Source organism: Prionailurus viverrinus, chromosome A1 (assembly GCF_022837055.1).
Source record: "Prionailurus viverrinus isolate Anna chromosome A1, UM_Priviv_1.0, whole genome shotgun sequence".
Taxonomy (NCBI): domain Eukaryota; kingdom Metazoa; phylum Chordata; class Mammalia; order Carnivora; family Felidae; genus Prionailurus; species Prionailurus viverrinus.
In genome coordinates, this window is record NC_062561.1 from 180,955,536 (window position 1) to 180,981,453 (window position 25,918).

At 46.0% G+C, this 25,918-nt stretch overlaps 1 protein-coding gene across 1 annotated transcript in view; it reads left to right on the top strand.

Annotated features, from left to right (window-relative positions):
• The window catches only part of SLIT3 (slit guidance ligand 3), a 594,639-nt gene that overhangs the window by 187,673 nt on the left and 381,048 nt on the right, over nt 1-25,918 (top strand). The window lies entirely within an intron of this gene.

A 25,918-nucleotide genomic window follows, 5' to 3' on the forward strand; every position in this document is an offset into this window, starting at 1 on the left:
CTTAGTTGAGTAATGATGACAGGGATATTATGGTCCCTCAAGCCAAAAATATTTATATCAGGCCCTTTAAAGAAGTTTGCTGACTCCTGACCTAAGCCAAGTGCGTTAGTTTGCCGTGGCTGCCCTAACAAAATTCCGCGTGTTGGGTGACTTAAAATAACAGGCCTTTATTGTTTCACAGATGGAGGCTAGATGTCCAGGATCACTGTTTCAGCAGGGTTAGTTTCTTCTGGGGAGAAGGAGAGTCTGTACATGCCTCTTCTAGCTTCTGATAGCCTCAAGCATCCTTGGCTTGGAGATGGCATTCTTCTGTGTCTTCACATCACCTTCCCTGTATGCATGTCTATCTCTATGTCCAAGTCCTCTCTTTTGGATAGGCATGTTGGATTTGGACCCATCCTAATGACCTCATCCTTATCTGATGGGTCCAGGAAGGCCATTTCCCAATAAGGCTATTTCCAAGTAAGGCTACTTTCACAGGCGCTGGGGGCTAGAATATCAACTTTTCGGGGGACACAATTCAACCCATAGCCCCAAGCTACATTATCTCTTCCTGAACTATGGCAATAGCTTCCTAACTTGTTTCCCCCAGCCATTTTTGCACTGCACCTCATCCCATCCTCAAACCCTTATTCCACACCCCACTGTCCATGTCTCAGATTAATCATTTCTCAGCGTCATTAGAATATGTCATTCTCATGTTCGAAGCCCTCCAATGCACACCCTGTGGGTAAAGGCTGAACTTTACTATCATCTGTGATGTGCTGCTGCTCCTTGGGGGACCTTGCCACTTGCTCATACCCCACGTGCCTGTACTCTCGCTGTTGCTGCCTCGCTGGCTTTCCTTCTGGTATTCAAACTTGCCATGCATCCTTCCTAGACAGGGCCTGTGTTTAAACCATCCCTCTTCCTGAGCCTTTGTTCATCTCGCCTCTGTGGGTTCAACTCTTACTCATCCTTCATAGATCATCATAACTATCCTTTTCTCGCTTGCTAGGTCACATCACCCATTAGTGGCTTAGAGCATTTCTCTGACATTTATCCACAGTCATAATGCTCCGAGAGATGAGTCCTTTGTCATTAGGTCCATGAGATAAGAACAGGATCTTTATGCTGCTGCTGTTGTTTGCCTTTGTATCCTAGCAACTAGCATACTGCCCAGCCCACTGTGAGCACTCCAAAACCATCTGTCAAAGGTAAGAAGAATGGAGGAAAGAAAATGGAAAGACAGTCAGGACCCTTGCCCCTGAGGAGCTCAGGGCCTAGTGAGTGCAATCAATGTGCAAACAGAAAATGACAATATAGTGTCAAAAGTTATTATAGAGCAAACATAGGTAGCATTGGGGGAGGCACAGATGAGGGACTTCTAGAATGGGAACAGAGTAAGAATAGGGAAGGTTTCCTAGAAGGGATGATGTTGAAACTTAGTCTCATGAGTGCCCTTAGTCCCACCTTTGCAGATGGAGGAAGGCCATGATTAAGGCCTGGAGGCTTTGTTGCTTTTCCATTGTTGTGTAACAACTTACTACAAACTTAGAGATTTATAAACAGCATACATTTACTGTCTCACGTTCATGTGGTCAGGAGTCTGGACACAGTTTGGCTAGAGCCTCCGTGCAGGGTCTCACAGTACTATAGTCAAGCTTCTGGCTGGACTTCATTTCATCTAGAGGTCTGACTAGGGAAGAATCCTTTCCAAGATCCTTCAGGTTGTTGGAAGAATTCATTCCTTTGCGACTGTATGAATGCCTGCTTTTTGCTGGCCATTGGCTAGAGGCTGCCCTCATGTTCTAGAGGCCTCCCACACTTCTCTGCCATGGGGGCCTCCCCAACATGCCTTGTTTCATCACACCAGCAAGGAGAACCTCTCTCCAGTCCACTAAAAACAGAGTCTGGTGTAACTGCAGGGAGTCACAGGAGTGACAGCCCATCACTCTTTCCATATACATAAAGCAATCATGGGAGACTCATCTTACCTCCTTTGCTATGTGACTTAACTGAGTTGAGGAGTTACATTCCATTACGTTTCCCATATTCTGTTGGTTAGAAGCAAGTCACAGGTCCTTCCCTCACTCAAGGGGAGAGATCACACAAAGGCATGAACACCAGTTGGTAGAGAATCATCAGGGGTCACTCTAGGGCCTGTCCACCACAGAGGCCTGAGAGGAAATTGTGTGAGGACACCAACTCTTCCCTCTTTTACTCACGTAGGCTTGATGGAGGACCCACTGTGTAGCAGGCACCATCCTTGGTGCTGAGAACACAGTGGAGAACAAGACAGACCAACCATCTACCTTCCTGGAGCTTCTCCATTCAGAGTAGCTGAAGTATGCAGGGGAGGGAGAGATTACTTTCACTGGCATGTTCTTGGGGAATCTTCCATTCAACAGCCTGATGAGTAGAGGACCTTCCTTATGGAGAGCTGCTGCATCCTCTAAAAGCATTAGGCGGGGTCTTTGGCCCAGCCATTTGTTTAGCCATCCCAGAGACCTCACGGGTTATTATGCCCCCAATCATTACTAGCAGGTGAAGCTGTCATTGCTCACTCTTACAGTATTTGAGCCAACCCTCCATGGCCTTATGCCCTTTTTCTGCCCCTACCATTTTTCCAGCCCTGCTTCTTCCCAGCCTTGAAGAGATATCTCTGAAAATTCCCTCTGGATTTCAGACCAGTGGTAGGATGCTTCCCCTGGGTCTGTTTTTCTGCTGGTCCTTAGAGTGTGCTGTGTCAGCTGCCTCTGAGTCTGCCAAAAACCTGCTCTTAAATGTGGAAATACAAGCATCCAAGTGTCCAGGCCGGGACTTGAACCCAGGTCACCTGGACTTGAAGACCCTTCTCTTCCACTGCAACTTGCTGTCTGAGACTGAGAGCACCTGATCCTTGCCCTCCATCTGGGGAATTTTTGATCTCTTGCTTATCCCAGGGGTGTTCATTGAGTGCCTAATCAGTGTCCTAGGCTGAAAACAGGCAGAGTGCTCACCCTTAGCAAGCTTACAGCCTAATGGGGGAGACAGGTATAGATTGAAGTATCACACACATAAATGGAAAAGGCATCTGATTCCACCTGTAATAAATGTTAAGAGTGACCAGAACGTGGTGATAAGAGAGCCCATGGGACAGCATTAGAGCTGGTCAGCAAGGACAGGAAAGGCACCCCTGCCTCAGAGGTTCTTGACCCGAAATTAGGAAGAAGAAAAGTCAACTAAGCCAAGGACACAAGGAGAGGCAGTTAGAACAGTAATCCAGGCAGAGGATATAATGTGGGCAAAGGCTGTAGACTGGGAGAAAGTTTAGTTGGGCTGGAGGGAAGAGGGCCAGGTGGTTGTTCTTGCTCAATCTGAAGTCAGACAGCCAGACCCAAACAGAGAGAGTGCAAAGGCCCTAAGCCTGTCTCATTCCCAGGCTCCCTGTGATCCTGACATGCCAGGGCCTCCCATTTATCATTCTGAAGAGCCCTGCCATGCTTCCTCCCTGGGGCTGTCACCCCTTGGGAGAGGTTATCACCACATAGAAATCCAACCAATCCCTTTACCATATTTAAGGCACACAGCTTAGAATAATAACCTTTTTTTTTCAAGCCTTCAGAAATATCAAACTCACATATATTTGGAATGAAAGACGAATATTACAACTCTTAGCACCAGGGAAGTATGCAGGCCTCAGCTCTTAGGAAACTGAAAAAAAACCAATAAGCACATGCGCATCTGTAAAAGGGGAGAGAGAAGCTTGATTTTCTACACCTTTGGGTTTGGGAGTGCAAGTTTGCGCTGGGAGGAGAGCAAGCTGCAAAGACTCATCTGTGAAAAAGGGAAAGGGAGACAGACAAACCCACTCGCCTTGTCCATGAGCAGCAAGGAGCAGGGTCCAGCCATATGGGCAGTCATGAGGAGGCAGGACTGTGTGCCCTGCTCAGCACTAATTAGAAGCAAACTAAGACCTGGCTGGAGTGGCTGCAAGGACACCCAGCAGGGACCATTTCCTGCACAGGGCGGGCTGCCCTGGACGAGGGGGCCGACAGGTGCTGCCTCCTCTGACACTTTGGCAGCATCTCCCCTGCTCTCCTCCTGCAGCTCATCCCAACAAGCGCGTGACCTTGGAATGCCCAGGGAAGCTGGGTTTGGCTAAAGGTTCTGAAGGCTGCTTTCTGCAGGCGATTACTGTCTCTCCAGCTCTCTCTTTGGAGGGCTTATCTATAAACACTGAAGGACCTTCGCGTCTTCTGAAGTTCAGCACAGGGGTGGGTGGTAGTTAGACCTGGCCGTCTTGACACAGGGTCATTTTGACATGACCTAGAAATCAAGCCAGTAAATTGTCAGTGTGTATTACGATGCCTTGGTGTGCCACAGGGAGACAGGGAGGGGGTGACGGGACATGTGCAACAGCCTCAGAGATGGGGAAGCTCAGGACTGAGGCAGAGAATGAGGAGAGGGTCAGAAATAGTAAAAGGTCTGGGATACAACAGCCGCACTCAATACCGGTAATTTTTAAAACCGTATTTTGCATGTTGAAGCAACAGTTGTAACATTGGAACGATTGTGTCAAAAAGCTCAGATCAACGTGACCCTCTTTGCATTGGTCGTACAGAGGAAGTGTCTATTTGACAGACTCTCCAGGAGTTCTTCCCTCTCTCCTTTCCTTTCACACCCTTGGCCTAGACTTTCGTCATCACTCGCTCATACTATTGCAGCAGCCCCAACACCGATCACTCTGTGACCTACCCTCCATGCAGCAGCCAGAGAGATTTTTTCTAAAATGCATCTGATTGAAAAGGATGCTTGGCCTCTGAATCCTGATACCAACTCAAGGCTGCTGACCTGGTCCCTGAATCCTGCTCCTTCTACTTCCCTCTGCTCTGGAACCTATTGATTTATCCAAAGATGACCTTGAAGGGCATTAACTGGTAGACAAGTCTGACCTTCATAGGCCTGATGCCTCCTGAGGCTGCCCTCTACCCAGAAGGTGTCCTCAAAGCTTGGTAACACTCAGCACGCCTTCGGAGGGCCAGGGGACAGTGTTGTGGAGTATGGCCCTCGTCTGCTCCTTGGCCTGTGAGCTGCTTCTCCATGAGGATGAAGATGGGACAAGAAGTTGTACCTTGGGTAGTTCCCTGATTTAAAAGGAAAAAGAAAAGCCTTCTCAGTCTGTGAGCACATGCATATACGTGCATTAGAATTGTTAATGTTTCTTTGAAGAGAGGTAAAATTTATGTGTGGTTTAACCAAACGATGTGTCTCCAGTGGGGGAGAAAACCGCCCCTGACCCCATTAAACACTATTTGTGATGCATGGGGGCCGGGGGGCGGGGGGCAACCTTGAACTCTATGAGCGTGAGAAAACAAAGGGGAAATCGAAATTGTGGATCTGCCAGAAACCTGCCATTCATAGAGCCCACAAATCACAGGGAAACAAAGAGAAATGGAAAGATTTGGTATTAAAAACCCATTCTTCCCTGAACCTGTGCCAGCATCTATAAAACAATTACATGTGATCATACTTGAGGCTTTTCTGAGACACTAATTCTTCTCTTGACATTAAAATGTTGTACATGCTGCTTTCAAAATGTCGCACCCAGTCAAGAAGGGCACACATCAGAAGGGCAGACACAGCATGCAGGCCAGGTTAGCCCCGCTCCTGAAAACTGGGAATCCTCTGTGGTTTTCTTCCTTTTCTCCCCTGGGAAGTTTCCTTGGAGCTGCTAATTTGTGACCCCCAGGGTGTGATATCCTTGCCTAGCTCCCAAACGGCTCCCTTGTTGCCAAGAGACCAGACAAGGGGGTGGTTGGTTCCCTAAGTTCCCCCCACGCTCCCTCGTCCAAAATTTGAGAAAACTCACCAAAGCTCATGACCAGGAGAAGGTGAGGAGGCTTCAAGCGTGGCCCAAGGTGGAATGAATGCACATGCTCAGTTACTGTGAGAAAGCTGACCCCCAGATCCATTTGTGGATGCTGAGTTCCTCATCGTGTTCAATGGGTCTTTGATTTAAGATTAAATAGGGCCCCTGTGTGAAATCGGCTGTTAGTTTTAAAAGCCTTTTCATTTTGACAGGTGAAAACTTCATTAGAATTACCCTATGCAAAGATGTCAGGAAAAATATACAAAGGGAAATTGGAAAATGTGATTGAGTCGAGCGTGCGCTTCCTCTGTCCTGGTGTTTCTGCACGGGCATATTTATTTCTCATGCACTTGCTATTTGGCATGTCCCCTAATTGAGGCTTAGATATAAAAATGCACAAAAGGCAGGTGATTCCACGGCTTTTGGCTCCTTGCTGGCATGGCTTCACTGGCTCATTTTTTGGCAGGGGACCCATCTTTGGATCAAATGTGGGGGTATTTCCAAATTGAGCTTTGAGAGGAAGAGCCCGGAGAAGGAGAGGCAAGAAGAAAAATAGGTGAATTAAGTGAAAAGCATGTTGTGGGCCAATTTAATTAGGGCTAATATATCAGGCCCCATATTGTTTTTGGAACTGGATTCGGGAGTAACAGGATCCCTGACAAGTTGTAGCCAGCCCTGCTAACGAGTGACTCTGGAGTTCACAGACCGGTCTTGAGGAAACCCCAACACAGAGCAGAAAGTGGCAAGTCCTCTCTGGTGGCAGGGGTGGGACACGGGGCCAACCATGGCTCTTTCTTCCCTTGGTCTCACTGCCCTTCCTGCTGAGGAGAGACAAGGGCTGGGAGCAAGGGCTTCTGGCAGCGTGGCTGGCCCTGGGCCATGCAGGCCTGCCCTGGCCAGAGGTATGGGCCTGCTTTCAGAAAGCTCCTGTATGGAGAGCTGCACATATTCCATCTGGGCCTAGAAAACGGGCAGACCCTTCCATCTCCCAGTCACAGCATGGGGACCATGGGGAAGGGGCTCTGAGGTATGTAATTTAATCCCCACATTTTGTGAATAGAAAAGGACTGGCCCAGAGTAGGAAAGGGTCTCACTCCCCACGTACACTGCTGGCTTCGGCCCAAGGGAAGACTTAGGAGACTGGCAGCCAGGCAGAATTGACCTTTCTTTTGCTAGGGACCACAAGCTCCCATATCCTCTGCTTGGTTTCCCTCACAGACTTTGAGGATCACTTGAGCCATGGCTTCTCAAACCCTTCCTCAGAGGCTACAATCCAGGGACACTGCTAGGAGGAAGGGGCCACACCTCCACTTCCAAGAAAATAGGCTTGATTTGTCTGTTTTATGTAACGTGCTGGGGAGAAACCCTACTCCTTGTGGTCAAACACAGTCCTCACTATTTGTAAGCTGTGTGACTGAATATGTTATCTTACCTCTTCTTTGTCCCCAATTTCCACCTCTGAGAAATGGGAGTAGAATAATAGTATGTATTTAACAGGATTTCTATGGAGATTCAATGAGCCAGTGTATGTGACACAGCAAGAATGGGACCTGGATGTAATAATCACTCAAAAATGTTACTACTACTACTACTGTTTATTTGTATTACCGTGGTTATTATCATATTAGAGTTGTAGGAAAGATTCAGTTTGAAGAAAAAGGGGGTTTCCTGAAGGATAAAACAAGTTTGAAATCTACTGATTTGGAACAGAAGTAACCTGTGATAGTAAGTTCAATATGTCAACTTGACAGGGCCATGGGATGCCCAGATATTTGGTCAAACATTAACCTGGGTGTTTCTGTAAGGGTGTTTCTGGATGAGATTAACATTTGAATCGCTAGACCAAATAAAGCACTCTGTGGTGTGGGTGGGCCTCATCCAATCAGTTGAAGGCCTGAATAGAACAATAAGGCTGACCTCTCCCGACTAAGAAACCATTCTCCTGCCTGACAGCCTTTGAACTAGGACATCAACTCCTCCTGGTTCTATAGCAGCCTACTGGCCTTTGAACTCAGACTGATTTGTCTGTTTTATGTAAGGGACATCAGCTGTATAGATTTGGACTTGTCAGTCTCCATATAATAAATCTTTCTTTATATGTGTATATGTATGCATATAACCACACCCTTATTATATATGGAGTATATAATATATTCTATATGTAACATGTATATATAACAGGATATAGATACATATATGTGTATGTATACACACATACACACACATAATATGTATCTCCTATTGGTTCTGCTTCTCTGAGAACCCTAATACATGACCTAAGGACTACACTTGGCCCTCAGTAATGTGTATGTGTATGTGTGTGTGTGTGTACGTGTGTGTGTGTGCACATGTATGCATGATTGTCTACATGTTTTCATGTTAAAAATAATCCACATATCCAGTTTCTTTGAAAAATCATAAGGTATAGTAGCAGTAGTCTCAAATTGGCTGGAAGTGATTTCAGCTTATTCCCATTAGGACACGTGATCCCCAGTTCTCACCCAGACCTAGACATATATACTCCTTTTTATAGCCAGCTCTACATAGGGAATAGAGAAAAATTTTGAGGGATACTGGGAAAGTTGATTGCCCTCTAGAATACAAGATTCTTTCATATAGTCAATAGCACTGGTAGGTGGCATGGTGAATTAGACATAACTTAAGGAGCTCATTGTCTTAGAGAACAGACATTTGAGTGGAAAACTGAAGTGCTGAATGGTAAGGGGTAGATCAGATGAAAGGCCAGGTTCTCTGGGGTTATACAGTCTGGGATATAGGAGATGTTGAGGAAGGCCACTGGAAAGTGAGGAATCCTTGAATTGAGTCATAAAGGTTGCATAGACATTTAGATAACTGAGGAAGAAGATAAAAAATAGCTCTAAGAAGAGGGAATGGCATGTGCAAAGACCCTGTGGTAAGAGAAGCAAAATAGATTTAAAGAACATTTTGCCATAGCTGGAGCATATGGTGGCACTTAGATGTTGAGGCCAGAGAGATAGGGAAAAGCAGAATCATCAGGATCATTTTTCTTGAAAATGATTCAAGACCATTAAGGATTTTTAGTAGAGAAATAACAGATATATTTCCATTCTAGGAAGATCTCTCTAGCTACATTATGGAGAACGAGTTGGGAGGAAAAGCTGTAGATAAGATGACCAAGGAGTTGCCATGGAAGATGTCTGAAAGTCTAAGATTTCCATTCTAGTAGTTAAAGCTTGTATCCCTGTCATATTATATATGGGATAAGAACTTAATCTCTATCACTCTTCATTGTGAATAAGTTCAGGGACCTTCTCCAGGAGGGGGTTTCCGTAGTAGGAGGTGCAGAAGGTAGTATGGCATTAAAAACAAATGTCACTTATTCATGATTTTGCCCAGGTCGTATCCTATGAAGAGGGACCATTCAAGAGCTCAGTAATGACCTTTAGTGGGATGTTTATAGGCTGTTCTTCGGGACAAAGAGACAAAGGTCTCTGCCCCCTGATATTCACATTAATGGCTTTCTTCTTGGAGAATGATGACCAGTTTTCCTTTGTTCCCTAAGACTATCAAAATGAAAACACTATTTTCAGACATCCATGGGACTCAGGGTGAGACTGAATGCTCGACATTAACTTTTCCTTTATAAAAACAAACAGAACTCAAAACCAGTTAGCCAGGATGAGTCCCTTGGGATTAGGACTCTGATTGTCAACTTTTACTTAGGCTCCCACAGTGGGCTGTTTGTTTAAACATCAGGAGGACATTTGGAGAGGCAGCAAACTAGCATTTTCTTGCCAGCAGATATTGTTGATAAATGGTGTTTCCCTGTGTCAGCTTATCATCAGTAACCATGGAGAGAATCCTAATGAGTCAGCCTGATCCTAAACCTTGAAGCACCCCTAGCCCTTTGGTAAAGATGGAAGCACCTAGAATTAGCCACAAGTTCACTAGAAGATGGAATGAGTCAGTATCTGCTCTGGCCTCTCCCCCCATCTCAGGCTTATGATGGAAGTTCTGGTACAGGTCATCATGAGGAAGGTTGTAGATCATGTTCTTGGTGTCTTTGTATCCCTGTTTTCCCTCGGTGTCTAAAGAAATGATCCAACATTGAAAGGGATCTCACACATCATGTGTTGAGTGACCAATTTCTGCCCTCTGCCTAGGTGAGAGCATGGACCCTCTTGCATTTTAGAACATCTTGCCTGCTTTCATTTCCAAAGCACTTTCTTGGCACTCTTCCCTTTGTGGCTGAAATAACCCTATGAAGGTGCAGTTCATAATCCCTATTTAACTAATAGGTAGACTGAAGTTTGTCTGCTTTGAAGATCTTGACCCAAGTTCACAAAGCTTCCATTATTGCTCCAGGACTGAACCCAGCTGTTAAATCCAGAGCATTTTGCTGTCCCATCTTCCGCATCCAGCTGGTGGCTGTAACATTGTCTCCTCGGGCCCAGGGGAATCCTGCAGTGCCACTCTTCCTTGGCTTTCCTTGTTTTGAACTGGATCCCACACTCTGCCCAGCTCTGCTGCAGGCCTGCACCTCCCTGCTTCTACTCTGTTATCACTGAATCCTGAGCACTCAAGGAACCAGAGGAGGGCTTGACAGGGTGATTAGATACATTGGAGGTGAGGCAGAGCAAGGCCCTCCGAGCGCAAGGCCAGTTGCTTCTCTGACATCTCCCTGGGGAAGAAGCTGCTCTCTGGCTCAAGGTCAGTTGGCCTTTGTTTAAGTAAACCCAGTAAGTGGGACTGGACCTCTCTCTACCAGCTGGCAAAAGTCCCACTTGCCTTCAGCACTCGCCTTAGGTGAGTATTACCTGGACACCTTGTTCACTGTACCATGAGCCACTGAGGCTGAGACCAAGGTTATGTGGCAGGCCACTGTTACAGTTAGGTCAGTAGCTGTATGACCCACTTAGAGGATGTTTTCATATTTGTGAAATAGAGCCAATAATCATACCTGATAAAAAAGTTATTATGAGGATAAAATGGCATGATGTCTAGAAAGTATTCAGCACTATGAAGGGCACACAGTAGGTGGCCATCATGTCAGTTGTTGTTGTTGTTATTATTTTCTTATTATATTGTATTGCTAGTGTCTAGAAGGTACATATGAATGGGAGAGAGGAGGAGGAGGCAACCTGGAAGGAAGAATTGATTGGATTAAGAAATGATGAATGATTGAATAGCTGATGAACAAGTCATATATGTGTATTAGGCCTTTCCAGAGAACAGCCAAAAGGAGATGATAGGCAGGTGGATGGAGATTTAGTGTAAGGAATTCGCTTTTGCAACTACAGAGGCTGAGAAGCCCTACAGTCTGCCATTTGTAAACTGGAGACCCAAGGAAGCCAATGGTAACTCACTCTGATGCCAAAGGTCTCAGAACTAAGGAGTCGATGGTATAAATTCCAGTCCAAGAGCAGGGGGAGATGAGCTGAGATGTTCCATCTCAATCAATGAGGCAGGATAAAAGGGGTAAATTCCTTCTTCCTCTGCCTTTTGTTCTATCCAAGCCCTTAACAGATTGGATGAAGCCCACCCACACTAGCTAGGGAGGGCCATCTACTTCCCTGAGTCCATAGATCTAAATGTTAATCTTACCTGGAACACCCTGATAGACACCCCTAGATGTAGTGTTTAATTTGGTCACCCATGGCACAAAATTAACTGTCACATACAAGCATGAGGATAAAAACAAGGCCCAACAGTACCCTGAATCCTTCCCACCAGCCTGATATGTCAAGGGCACTGTCTTTGGGGGCTGCTGTGCCTATGAATCACCTGTTTTGTGAAAACACAAATCATAACCTGAGAGGCATATTCCACACTGATCAGAGATCCCAAAAACTAGGAAGGGAAGTCCAAAGAGATGGCAGAAGTCTAAGAAGGCATGGACCAGGGAAGATGCTTGCTTAGTGTTCAGACCATCTCTGGAAAAGGTCAAACAGAGGGAGTGGGTTTTTGAAACCTTCACCAGGCCATAGGGAACAGGCCTGAGCTCCTGAGCTTTTGTGGTGGTGGGGGATGGGGTGGGCAGACACCCGAGATCTGACCTCTGAGCTCAGTGCTCTGGCCTCCTCTTGCCTGTCCAGGTGTGTGACCCTCCTACCCCCCTGGAATGCGGCCATGCTGGAGATGTAATCAGCAGAATTCCTCTGACTTCTCAAGAAATGCCCCTTTGGGAGGGAAAAGTATAAACAGGCTGGGAAAATGCGAATCCTGTTTCTGTGGCTGAACAATTGCTCCATTGTAATGACCGTGTGCCGCAAGGTAGAAGTCTAAGATTTCAAATGACATCTTTGTCAGAAGCCATCCACATGTAACTTACATCGTTTGATGCATTTGTAGGAGGGCACATCAGCTTCATCCACCCTTGCTGTTGTGTTTATTTGCTGAGCTATTTTATGTCTACCAAATTATATGCAACATCTCTCTTTCTGGAATTATTGGAGCTGGAAATATCCAGAACTAGACTCATGTGATGTGTGGAATGGTAGATGGTGAATCTATCAATAGATGGGATCCTCTGTGCCTACCAGCATTTGTTCAGATTCTGGCTTAATGTCATCTAAATAGCCTCCCCTGAATCTCTGGGCTCAGTAAAGAAAACCTCTGCATCTGCTAGGAATGGATTCACACTCAGGCCAAAAATGTGCCTAAGTTTGTGCTTAATTATTAGTTGCATGTGGAGAGGTGTATGTGCATGGGCCTGGTGTGGGCAGGGGATGCCCACATTGAAAAAGATGAGGTTCTTTTTGTAGAAGGAAAGACACTTGGTCACTCTGTTCCTTGGAAAGGAGAGTTCTTCCTTGAGTAATTTGTGACCAAATACTGGTCTCCAAGCCATGAAACCCCACGTGTGAGAAGATGTCAGCTCTCCAAAAGAAATAAAACCAAGCTGGGCCCAGTGATAACCATCAAGAAGGCATGGGCAGCCTGCCCAGAGTCAGAGTTTTCCTTTGCTCTGGGCATCCCTTCTGACGGGTTTTCCCCAAACTGGGAATAAGCACTTGTCAAGTATATTAAAACATTAAAAAGGAGGAGAACATTTATAATGGTCCCTGATTCAGGCCCCTTGGGAGTTCCCCACTTATATTTTTAAAACTCGGGCCTTGGCAGGTCTTGGCTGTCCAGTTGTCATGAGATGGAGTGGAAAATACACTTGATCCTCCAAGTTGTGCCTGGGAGCTGAGTTTGAACCTAACAAAGGGCAGATGAGGGGCAGCACTTGGGAAGCTCTGGGGCTCCAGAGCAAGCTGCAGAACACCAGTGTCAAGTTGGCAGCACTCCTGGTACTGCCACTTCACCTGGCTATTCCCCCTAAACCACCTGTGGCTGAAACTGCCCATGGCTGTTAAGCTCACATTATCCATAACTGCTCTTCTTGCAGAATAAACGTCTCCCTGGTAGTCTGCCCTTGATAGTCCCCAAACTGTCCCTAAGAGGTCACAGCACATGGCTAAACACAATTGTAAAAGCACATATACCTTTAACAGTAGTATTCTTGTATTCCCTTCTCTTGACCTCGCTTCCTCCTTCCGTCCCTCCCTCTCTCTCCTCCCCATCCCCCCTTTTCTTCCCTCCCATCCCTCTGTTCCCCCTTTCATTCACCTAGTCATCCATCCATTCCCTTGTCATCCTTTTGTGGGAAGCTAGTTTTAATGTCCCTTCTCAAACTTCCTGGACCAAGGCAGGAAGAAAAGCGAGGCTCTGAGGATCTCTATCCAAAGAGGGGAGTTAAGAGCTACAGTGTCTCAGTGCTATAGGCAGGGTAAGGTGAACACTGCTGGTAGAGCAGGCAGGTTGTAGTGTTTCAGCATTGGGTAGATGCCCAGCCACATTGAGTGCTACTATAGTGAATCTTAACCTAAGGCTCATGGGTGGCACTTGAGGGCTCTCTGAATGACCTGAAATTATAGGCAAAATGTGTGTGGATATTCCTGGGAAGACAGTCCAGTAGAACCATCAGATTCGCAGTTGTAAGAACCATCTGGGACTTAAATTACTGACTAGCTAAGTTTTAACCCATCTTCATTCTACTTTTTCTCCCCTTAATAGTAGGAAGACATTGTGGTATAGTAATTAAAAAAAAAAAAAAAGACTGGAGACATGCTACCTGGATAATGCCAGCTCTACCAATTACCAGCTAGCTATGTGACCTTGAAGAATTACTTAATTTACTGAGCTTCAGTTCTGCTACTTCATAGGAATATTCAATGGATTAAATGAGATAATGTGGGCAAAGTATGTAGTAGTGGGCATACTGCATCTAAGGGGCTCAGGAATTTAGTAATCATCGGTGCTATGGTATCGTAACCTAGAAATACCCATAAGATGCCAGTGTTCTAGTTTGAAGGTATGCTCTAAACCAAGGGATAGCAAACTGTGACCTGTGGGCCAAATCCTGCCCAATGGCTGTTTTTATAAATACAGTTTTATTAGAACACAGCCACACCCAGTCATGTACATATAGCCTATGGCTGCTTTTAAACCACAAGCACAGACTTGAGCAGTTACGATAAGAACTGTATGGCCTGCAGAGCCTAAAATATTTACTACCTGAGGCTTTACAGAAAAACATTTGCCAACCCCTGCTATATAAACAGTCAGAAAACAATAATCTACCCTGGAGATTACCCTGTACTCACAAGTACACAAGGAGGCACAGACAAGGATGTTTGTAACATCATTATTTTACTCTCAAATAGCTGAGACCAATCTAAATGTCAACCAGAGGAGGAGTGCTGTGCTCATACTGTGGCAGATAAAAAGAATGAATTTTATCTATATTGAGTAATGTGGAAAAGTCTCCAGTAGGGATTGTTGAGCAAAAAAAGCAAGGATGTTTTCATTTGTGTAAAACATGCCAAACATATTGTATATTTTCTACTAGTTCATATGTAAATATGCAGATGCTTAGAAAGGACACTGGAAAAATATGCAACAAATAGATAATAACGCTCGCCTTTGAGGAAGAACGGAGCTTGGGGTTTTTGCCAGTAGAGACTTTAACCCTCTCCATAATGCTTTCATATTATGACCAGGAGAATGCATTCATGTATTTCTTGTTTAATTAAAATGTATTGAAAGAACAGTGTATGTAAAATGAAAGACACTTGGGCAGAACATTGAGGGATGGGTGTGATTCTGATAGGTGGAATGATGAGGGAAGAACATGAGGCCAAGCAGAAGGAGAAGGACTACAAGAGCAAAACAGTGGCAGGGAGGCAGGGAGGCACTGATGTCACTGGGCAATGAGGACAGTGACCAGTGTGGCAGGTCACTGAATGGCAGAAGGTGAGGCTCAGGGAAGGGAGGCAGACAATTAGCATGAAAGGAAGTCATTTATCACAGTAAAGGTCAGAAAGGAGAATTAAGGCATTACACCTAATGCCACCGTGGACCACTCCAGAGAGGCAGCAGGCTGGAAGGTCACAGATACAGTGAGGCTGGACAGAGCCCTGGGGTCCACCTGGCCCTCCAGACTTGGGGATGGGGGGCTTACTCTTCTCAATTCTTCCCTTTTATTTTTTTTTTAATTCCCTCAGACTATGTTCTAGGGGAAGGAAAACATAATTCACTCTGCTTCTCAGGGCTTCGTAAAACAACAGGATAGTTGGATAGTTAGGTTTGGTTTTTAGCATTAGGAGAAAACAAAAATGCCTGTTTCTAAAACAGTTGCTGTAACACGTAAAAGTTCCAGTCAGATGTGGTTTGGGGCAAGATGACTCTGCATTGATATTTTTAACATAAGGAAATCACCCAGTTGAAGGACACCTTAATGTGCTTCCTGGGATGAGGAGCAATTATACAATAAACAAGAAGAAACTGTGTAAGGGGCCAGATTTGGGGCTCTCGTTTGAAATGAGGGTAGGCCCTGGCTATGAGCATTTGGTAGAAATAGGAAGTAGGGCAAGGAAATAAAGTTTCAAGGCTACAGAGATGATTGTCAAACTTTGTCTCTGCCGTTAGATACTAGGGAAGCAGTCATTTTTTGCTGCCCCTCGTCAATCCACAGTGGTCCCTGTGGTATAAGGTGCAACTAGTGAGACATGAGCCATCCCGGGTCATCTCCAGGCAGGAACTGGTTGGCAAGCTGTTTCTGTAAAGAGTCAAATCATAAATATTTTAGGATTTGCAGAACAGGGGGTCTCTGTCACAGCTGCTCAGCTCTGCTGTTGTGACATAAAAGTAGCTGTAGATAGTATATAGATGAATAGAGATGGCTGTGTTCACATAAAACTTATAGATTTGGCCCACGAACCATAGTTTGCCAGTCTCTGTTCTAAAGCGGTGATTTTACACCTTAGGGTTATCAACACTATGTTTTCTCCCTTGGGGATTTGCCGTATGCTGGGAGGTGGTTAAGAGCAGAGGCTTTGAATTCTGGCCCAAAGCCCTTATTACATCTATGATCTTGGACAAACAGTGTAACATCATAAGCCTTAGTATCCTCATCTTTAAAACAGAAATAATGCCTACGTCATTGGGCTCTTTTTTTTTTTTTAATTTTTTAAACTTTATTTATTTTGAGAGAGACAGAGCAGGAGCAGGGGAGGGGCATAGAGAGGAAGAGAGAGAATCCCAAGCAGGCTATGTGCCATCAGCACAGAGTCTGACACAGGGCTTGAACCCATGATACTGTGAGACCATGACCTGAGCTAAAATCAAGAGTTGGGCACTCATCCAAGTAACCCAGGCACACCTGGGCTCTTTTGAACAATAAGTTAAATTATTGAATGGAGACAGGATAACATAGTGGTTAAGAATATAGAATGCAGACTTACTGGGCTCACACTCTGGTGCCAGCATTCATTAGCTCCATGATTTGGGGCCAGGTTCTTTTCATTTCCATTCCTCAGTTTCATCATTTGAAAAATGGGATTAGTAATGATGTCTCCTTTGTCATATATTAAGACTGTGATTTGAGTTCATAGATAGGAAGAGCTTAGAACAGTGCTGGAAACATAGTGCACTCTTAATAAACATCAGATATGGTAGTAAGTGGTAGTAATTACTCTTACTATAAATATTTTGTTTTACATAGTAATAGAGTTTTACCTACTTACAAGTTAATTAAAGCTGATTTAAGGCTATCCTTATGATAAGGTCAATGTAATTTTTTTTTGAGAGGGTAAGAAACAAATGGACCATCGTTTTATAATCAATAGTCTGTCTTATATCGGACACAACCAGTGGAAAAAGCAACTAAATTCTACTAATCATACATCAAGTATTGTAGAATGATTTTAAAAAATTAAAAACATGAGTTACTCTATTGTAGAACCTTCTTCCCATAAATTGGGGAAATAGGAAGGGTAGCAGGGTCAGGGTGTTCAGCAAAATGTCAGAACATTTAACTGAATGACTGACTTAACCCACAGTATAATCCAGGTCTGGGTTAGTCAGCTTCTGGCCCTCACCCCACTCAACCCTGACCATAGGTTAGAGTGGACAGGTGACCTGAATGTGCCCAATTGTACTCCCAGGATTTTGCTGGACTTTGAGGAAAAAGAAGCCTTTTTCTTTCTCCTACTGTAGTTGGTTAGCTATGGGCTACAAACCTGGAGGAGCCAGAGACCATTAAGTGAACAGAACCTGCTTAAGAGTGAAGCCAGGAAAGAGGAAAGCAAGAGAGTTAAATTCTTGACATTACTTACCTCACCAGATCTAGCTGTACCTGGATCCTGTTAACCCCCATACTGTACAGTTATAAATAAATTCCCATTGTTCTTAAATCAGTTTCTGTCACTTGTACCTCATAGAGGCCTGACAAATATATCCAACCTATTATGCTCTGACAGAACAAAAAAAAATTGAAAATCATTTTCCAGAGCTCTCCTCCAGATAAAACACGGCAAACTTCCTCCAACTCCTTAGAAATAAACCAGTCAACACTCTGGATTGGTCAAGCTTAATAGTCCTAAGGAATAGAAATCCACACTGGCTGAGGTAAACAGCAACTTCATTTATAGGAAACAAATCAGGTCTCAAAATTGCTAGAGATCTGCAGAGCTGTGCTCAGGATAAGGGTGTGAACAAGGGTGCACCAGCACCACGAAGGACAGGACAGAGACGCCACAGCTACTGCCAGCACTGGACACTAATCCCAGATAGAGATGGTCCTATTTGGCACCCCAGAAGTGGGCTGTGCTGCCCCGCCCCCCTGCAAGAATTCTGCATGCCAACTGACACCATCCCAGGCAGGTGCATCTGAGCATCTGAGCCGGGGTCACATGCTTGCACCCTTGCCACAAAGGAAGCTGGGAAAGTGATCTGGCTATTCTGACTTCTAGAGAGGAAGGCAGACTACACCCTGCACTGAGATTTTGTGTAGAAAAAAAAAAAGTGGAGTGGAGTAGAGTAGAATAGGAGTAAATAAAATAAAATGGCATATGTCCACCATGGCTCATCTTCCCTTTCCTAGAAATGCTGCCACCCTGCGTGGGTCCCTGCTCACCATCCTCAGTCTCTAGCAGCTGCCACAGCTCATCTCCTACCTGCTGTGGGTCAACCGGAACCCATAACGTGATCAGCACTGCCCACCTCTGAGACATTTTTCTGGGCCACTCGGTGATTTCACTGGGACATGTTACCTCCCTGGGCTGTCAGCCTGGATGGTGTGATTTCCAGAAGGCCCTCAGCCCAGCTCACACCATCTGTGAGCAGACTCTAAATCCGCCCACAGCACTGAGTAATAACTAATTATCAGGCCAGTCCAGCCCTGCCATGAGGCTCTGCACACTTCTGCTCGGCATTGTGGCAGAAGGAGAGCTAGGCAAGGAACAGCACTGAGGGAGTCACAGGTCCCGGCAAGCCTGCCCTCCTTGTCATTTCCCTATTGTCTCCCTGGAAACTAATCCTGTCCCTCTTGACAACTGCATGGTGAGGCTGCTTGCTTCAGTGATCGTCAAGGTAGCTTATCCCCTTGTTAATTAACTACTCAGGAAAATGCTGTACGACACTGTGCTCTTGGGCTTCTAGGTTGTTAACACGGGGGACTCCGGAGAAACTTTGACCTGGCCTGTGGCTGTGAGTTGGATGACTCAAGAGAAAGGCTGGATGGAGGGGTGCTTGCTTCCTGCATGGCTCACCATCACTTTCAGGCACTATGGTTTGGACATAGGTAGGATGACTGGGACCACAGCTGCCACTGGGAGATTTTGTTTTCTGCCACTAAAGCAGACTGTCCCTTGCAAGGCCTTGGGCCATGGAGGCTGAATGACAGAATAGAAAGGACTGCAATGTAGAATGTAACTAGAGGGCTAGAAATTAACCTCTTCATTTGGGCAATACTGTCCAAAGGAAGAAGTCAAAGATCAGGTGTGGCTTAAAACCCAAATTCAATTTACTAACATTTTTTGGTCATCCATTACATGCCAGTCACTATGGTGAGCACGGGGGAAAGAACTACCCAAGACATAGTCCCTCAGGGAGGTCAGTCTGTGAGGACAGATCAGACAATGGAATAGGCTACGTGGATGCAGAGGGGCGGTGGACCACGAAGGTGAGCAGGGATGCTGATGGGAGCATAATAGAGGGGCATGGTGTTAGCTTCCTGAAGCTGCCATAACAAATTGCCATGAATTTGTAGCTTAACACAACAGAAACATATTCTCTCACAGTCCTGGAGACCAGAAGTCTGAGATCAACAGGGCTTCCCTCCCTCTCCAGAGGGAGAAGAGAATTGGTTCCCAGCCTCTTCCAGCTCCTGGTGGCTCTCAGCCATCCTTGGCTTGTGGCTGCATCACTCTGGTCTTGTCTTCACATTGCCTTTCCTCTGTGTGTCTGTCTCCCTCTGCCTCTCTCTTGTAAGGATACATGTAATGGCTCTTAGGGCCTGTTGAGAAAATCCAAGACAAGCTCCTTCTCTCAAGATCCTTAACATCTTTGGGGGTATAAAGTAAGACTGTCCCATAAGGTAATATTCAAAGGAAGTGAGTGTATCTTCAGGGGACCATTTTTCATCTTGGGCTTGGGGCAAGAAAAGCTTCCTAGAGGAATTAAGGACTGCTGGTCTGCTTAGGCTTGTTTGCCTTCAGACCCATTCCCCACCCTTCCCTGCTCTGTTCTATGCCTCTGGGGCCCATCTCCTGCAGGCTGTGGTTCCTGTGCTCCTGTGTCAGCTGGCTCCTGAGTCCTACCAAACTGAGCCATTCACAAGAGACATGAGGAGAGGGGGCTGGGAGAGAGAAGCCAAGGTACTCTTTTCCTTCTTCTTTCCCTAACTACTCCTCTGATAGTGACTGTATCACTGTGTCTCCTTCATGGTTGCCTCTCTTGCCATTCGGGTCCCTGGACTCTGGTCACATTGCCTGCTCAGCTGTGTTTCTCCAACATAAGAGTGGGAATACCTTCTTATTGCTTCTCTGTGGGATAGCTCAGCGTCCTCTGTTAGGCTCTCGGCTCTGCTCTCACCTGCATAGCCAGTTCACCTGCATTAAATTCCTTCTGTAGGACATACTTACAGTGGCTTCAGTTCTCCTGGTAGGCCCTTGACCAACACCAAGTCCATTTGGAGGATAAATCATTTAGGAGAGGGTGGAGGAGGACTGGTGTGCCAAGGGCTAATGGTGAGCAGGGCAGGCAGACCTTGCCTCTTTGGAACCCTCAGTCAGATGGAAGAGGCAGACATCAATCAATTCACCACCCAAATACCTGTATGATGACAAACAAGGGTCAGTGTATGAAGGGAAAGTAGGATGGCTTTAGAAAATGCAGTGAGGGGACATCAGTCCAACATAAAGTGTTATTAGGGCTCCCCGAGGAGTGATGTTTGAGCTGAGCATTGAGACCTGAGCTAGGAGGTAACTCAGTGGAAGCACTCCAAAGACAGGATGAGTCATATGCAAAAGTCCTGATGTAGGAGGGAGCTCTCAGGGGTCTGAAAGAAGGTCAATGTGACTAGTACCAACAGCTAGTACCAGCAGCTAGCTAGTACAGGGCTTCCACCCTAGTACAGGAGGGACAGAAAGGATAGGCAGAAGGCAGGTTGGACAGGCAGGCTCTTGTGGGATTGGAGTTTGGGGAAAGCAGTCAAGTGCTAGGTTTTTTTGGGAGCAGAAAATATAGTCTAGGCTAGAAGCCACCTAAGGAAGGTCTTAGCTGGGCCATAGGCGATCAGGAACAGATGGAACCCCACTCCCAACCCTGCCATGGGTTGCCATGAGCAGCCATTGTACTTCTCAAGAAGTGAGGTAGCACATGCTCAGAGGCCATGAGAGAGAACTGCAGGATCCAGACACCAGGAAGAAGTTTCTCGAAATTTACAGCCACAGAGGGGCCTGCCATCCTCAAAGAAGCCCTTGAACTCAATGATGGATAGCCAGAATGAAGGATGAAGAAGACTCCAGCTGTGACTGGACAGGGGTCCTTAAGTTTCCTTAGCACTTACATGCCGGCCACAAGTCCAGAGCTGGTCGCATCAGAATCCTAGGCACATTTGCTCAAAACACAGGTTCTCTGGCCCCACCTCTAGAGACTCAGATGCAGTATTTCTGAAGAAGGGCCTGAATCTGTATTTGTCAAAGCCCCCTAGACTTTTTTATGCACAGACATGTTTAGCAACCAGTGCTCAGTCTGATTCTTCAGTGGACACCTTCCCCATGTCTTATTTGGGGTGTAATCCTTGCTCCCTCCACACTACATCCCTCTCTCTGCTCGTGTTCACTCCTGGGGCCCGTTATAAATTCCCGGTTCAGAAATGCTGGTTTTATGCTGTGATTCTTTCTGGGATGGCTGTGCCAGTGCCCATTGCTTCTGTTGTTGTTAATGTTGCTGTTGTGCTGGTGGCAACAGCTTCTTGTAAGAAAAAACTGGGGCAGTTTTTTGACAGGGAGTATGGGGCCTGCGGATCTCAGCATGTTGCAAACGCCCTTCTGGACCCTCTGTAACCCATGTTGTGGCTTCTGAAACTTCTGAAGCACCAGATACCACCTGGCTAAGATGAGAACAGCTTAGGAAGGCAGATAGGTTGTTCTCACTCACCAATGGCAGACAGTCAGACAGCTCTACCCAGCCCACCCCCAACTGTAGGAGGGAGAGTTGCTTAGTTCCCACCTTACCTAAAGCCATTGTCCTTTGTTTCCTACTTTAGAGAACCTGGGGAAGAGTCATGTAGAGGCGCATCAGTGTTGGCATCTGGGGGCACCCCTGCCCCCCTGCCTCCATTGCCCCACCTTCTTAGAAGCCAGGGAAGTCCCCACTTGTAGGTGGTCTGGGAAGAATAGGTGGTGGGAGAATAAAAGAGGACACGCCCAGAGACTGGGGCAACTTTTAGAACTCAAAATCATGACTTTGGACTCCTGGGTCCTGATCTGAGCTGTTTGTTCTCCTGCAAGTCATTTATGTTTTGTTCATGTGTAAAATGGGGTGGTTGGCCTGTGTAACCTCTAAGCTTTTTTTTTTAAGTGTTTGTGCTTCTTGGCCTTGACCATTCTCACAGGAAAATAAAAATCGATTATACAGAATGCTAGAGCTTCTGAAGGACACCCCGTGGCTGGGAGTGGAAACGTCACTGGCTTTAGAGGTGGGCTGACATGTTTTGCTCAGGAAGCTGACTGCGTGAATCAAGGTCTCTGAGAAATTTCGGGAGTACCCGTGTGGAATAAAGGTTGGTGCTGACTCCCTGGGCTTCAGGCTAGTGTGTGGTGGCCAAGTCTGCTGTAGATCAAAGATGCCAACGTTGGACCAGCTAGCTTTTCAAGAGGGCTAAATGGTGCTGCCTGGCAACACCCGTGTCGTTTCTGTGCATGGCTTGGCCATACTGTCTATCCAGCCATGAAAATCACAGAAGGAATTTTCATCAGCTCTTTCATTAGTCCAGAAACTAGGGAGAGGATGGATCGGTATTAGGACTGGGGTGAGCATCGCATACCACTTGCTTGTCCCTTTAAGACCGATCTGCCTTGCTGCGCTGGGGCTGGCTGTGTTTGGTTTGGGTATTGACACCAGGCCATTCTGATTCACAGCAGTCACCTCCTTCTTGTTTCCGTTTCATTAATTTTCATTAAGGCTTAAACAGCCATGCATGTGGCCTGGATTTGGGGAATCGGGTGGATCTGGACAATTAACAGCTCTTTAAGTTTTGCAGGTTATCTCTGAGTAGAGAGAGGCCAGAGAGAAAAACTCTTCCCCCCACCCCCTCTTTTACTGCTGTGTTAGTTGAAGCAATTTCAGTGGGATTAATTGACTGCCGGAATGATTTGCATTTTACTGCCCAGGTCTGCTCATTGGGTTAGAAGATGTCTTAAAAGCAGAAGGCCAAGGCTGCTGACAGCCTCAGAGACAGCAGGCTGCTCCACAAGGAAAGCGGACCAGCCATTCTCATTCTTTATAACTCGGTGGTGTAATAAGCCCCATGTGTTTCCAGCCGACCTGCTGTGGCTCTGAGAGTCAGGTTTTCTGTTTTTCCAGGGCCCAGGGAAGCAAGTAAGCCTGAGCAGAGGGGGTTGGGGGTGCTAAGTTTAAGAAAGCAAGAAAACTGGGGTCTAGAAAAGACTGGACTTGGATAGCAACCCAGTAAGAATTTTCTCTGAAGGCTGGGTAAAAATCTAATCTATGTGTTGGTGCTGTTGAACTTGTAAAAAGTTTATAGCTGTAAGGTCTTGTTGTCTGTAGCAGGGATTAGACCCTCCTACTGGGAAAAGCAGGTAACATGCATGGGTAAAGTCGGTCAGGTGGCCAGTGGAAGGAACTGAGCTCCTCTGGCCCATAGTGAGGCTTTGTGTGAATTAGGAAAAGGGGCCCCTTTCTCCCCATGGAAGCCAACTAGGCCAGCTTTGATTTCATCCCGTCTGGGCCCCCTCAGCAGACACAACCAAATGCAGTGTCTCCCCAACCTAAGAGGGGTGCTCCACTCAGCTCCAAACAATGTTTATCAGGCAGGCATGTGGACCCAGCTTGCCAACTGCTTCTGATTCGTTTTTGTTTGTTTGTTTTGCTTGTTTGTTTCAGAATAAACTGGAAATCTAATCTGTGTGTGTGAAATGTCACAGGTTTAAAATGTATGCCACAACTTCAATTTTCTGTTTCGCCTGAGGAGTGTTAGAGGGTACCACGAAGGCATGTGTGAGGGGTGGACTGGGCTGCAGCTTGCAGGCTCTGGTGCTATACCATAAAGGAGTTACTAATGCTCTTGACTCCTACACACACACACACACACACACACACACACACACACACATACACACACCTGAAATGAAAAAGAGTTGAGGATTCTGGGATTCTTTTCTTTGATTCTAGTACGCAAATGAGCACACTTTTGGAAAACAAACGCCAAGCATGAGCATGTTCAGACAAGTAAGGTGGAGAGTGTCCTTGAAGAGAGTAAAATCCCAAGGGAGTGAGATGCAGGGAATGTAAGAAAAGGGGTATGTTAAGTGAGGCAAGCAGAGTTAACCAGGAGGGACAGTTCTCCTCCAAGGTGGGTATTTTTGATAGCCCATAATGAGCTTTACCTCATTAATTGCCAGGCAGGCTAGAAAAATTCCAGGTGTTCCCCTGGGCATTAAAACTTGGGAAGGGGAAGGAAGAATTCCTGGAGGGCAGCTGGCATGCCTGCTTCCTGGTGGACAGAGCTCTGGGCAATACTGTGTGCTTCCCAGAGGCCTGTGATGGCCAATTCCAGCCCTGACAGTGTTTGGTCTTCCCTGCTGAGCCCAGATTGAGTGCATAGAGATGGCTAATTAAACTCTGAACTGACAAACACTGGAGAGGCTCCCCTTTGAAGAGCAAGAGATCCCAAGGACAATTTCCTGTTTGCCAATTTGCAACCCCCGGTCTCATCAGTATGGGATTGTGTTAAATTTAACTAAGGCATATGATGGCACTCAACACCATTTCCCATTTGCTGAAAGTTCTCATCATAGATTGGTGGTGATCTCTTTTCTTCTCCCATTTCATTTTCAGGTATGTGTGCTTTGGAGGGGATGGGGAGGTAGGTCAGTCAAGCTTTAATGGCCCAGTTAACCCCGAGTCTTTTCATAGGAATCTGTTCTGTTAAAGGAACAGATATAGGTCCTTCTGTCCATATATGTATATTCACACATGTATCCAGATTGCCATAGGCATTTGATAGGTAAATGCATATGCACATAATAAATACAGAAGTAGAGGTAACAATGAGGTTAGTTTGGTTTGGAGCCTTTGCGTGTCCTCTTCCCCCTCTGGGGTGGCCAGTTGGTTCCCAGATAGTACTCACAGAGTGCATCTCACTGGCAACCAAGAGAACCACATTCTTATCTTGGCCAACTTATGTCACATGTGGTAGTCATTCAATAAACATTAGGTAATTTGATTCTGAGATCACTGCATTTGCTTTCAAGCTGTAAGAAAAAATGGATAAGTTCAAATTGAGAATTTACCCTGTATTGGACTGCAGGAACACCCCTACCAATGACTCAGTGACCGGGTAAGTAGTGTTATTGAGGCAAGGAGGAAGCAGGGATAAACTTAGCTGAATGGAGCATGAAGTTGAATATGGTTGCTGATGAAGATACCAGGCAGAGGCAAAGGATAGTGGGTCTCATGGAAAAAGAGTGTTAAATAACATCACTTTTAGATCTGTCATCTCTCCACTTTTCTCCGGGAACCTCTGGACTGATTCAGTGGCAAACTGTGGTAACTCTTAGCTCTGGTGCAGTCTTCTCCCATTCTGCCACGTGATTTTACACACACAGTACACACGCACACAGATACTTCCCAAATTCCTGGGCACTGGGGTGGGAAGAGCAGAATATAGAGAGCCAGTAGACAAACATCCAGCTTCGAGGAGTTTCCAGTGTGGTGGACGAAGGAGGCTTATGTGTTACTTTTTTAAATAAACTGCCTCATTACTCTTTTGGAAATAGGCAAGGCAGACAGTATTAAAAAAGTGGTAATTACTCCAACATTATCTTGACTAAACCTTTGTCAAAAACTCAAACCAGGGGCGCCTGGGTGGCGCAGTCGGTTAAGCGTCCGACTTCAGCCAGGTCACGATCTCGCGGTCCGTGAGTTCGAGCCCCGCGTCAGGCTCTGGGCTGATGGCTCAGAGCCTGGAGCCTGTTTCCGATTCTGTGTCTCCCTCTCTCTCTGCCCCTCCCCTGTTCATGCTCTGTC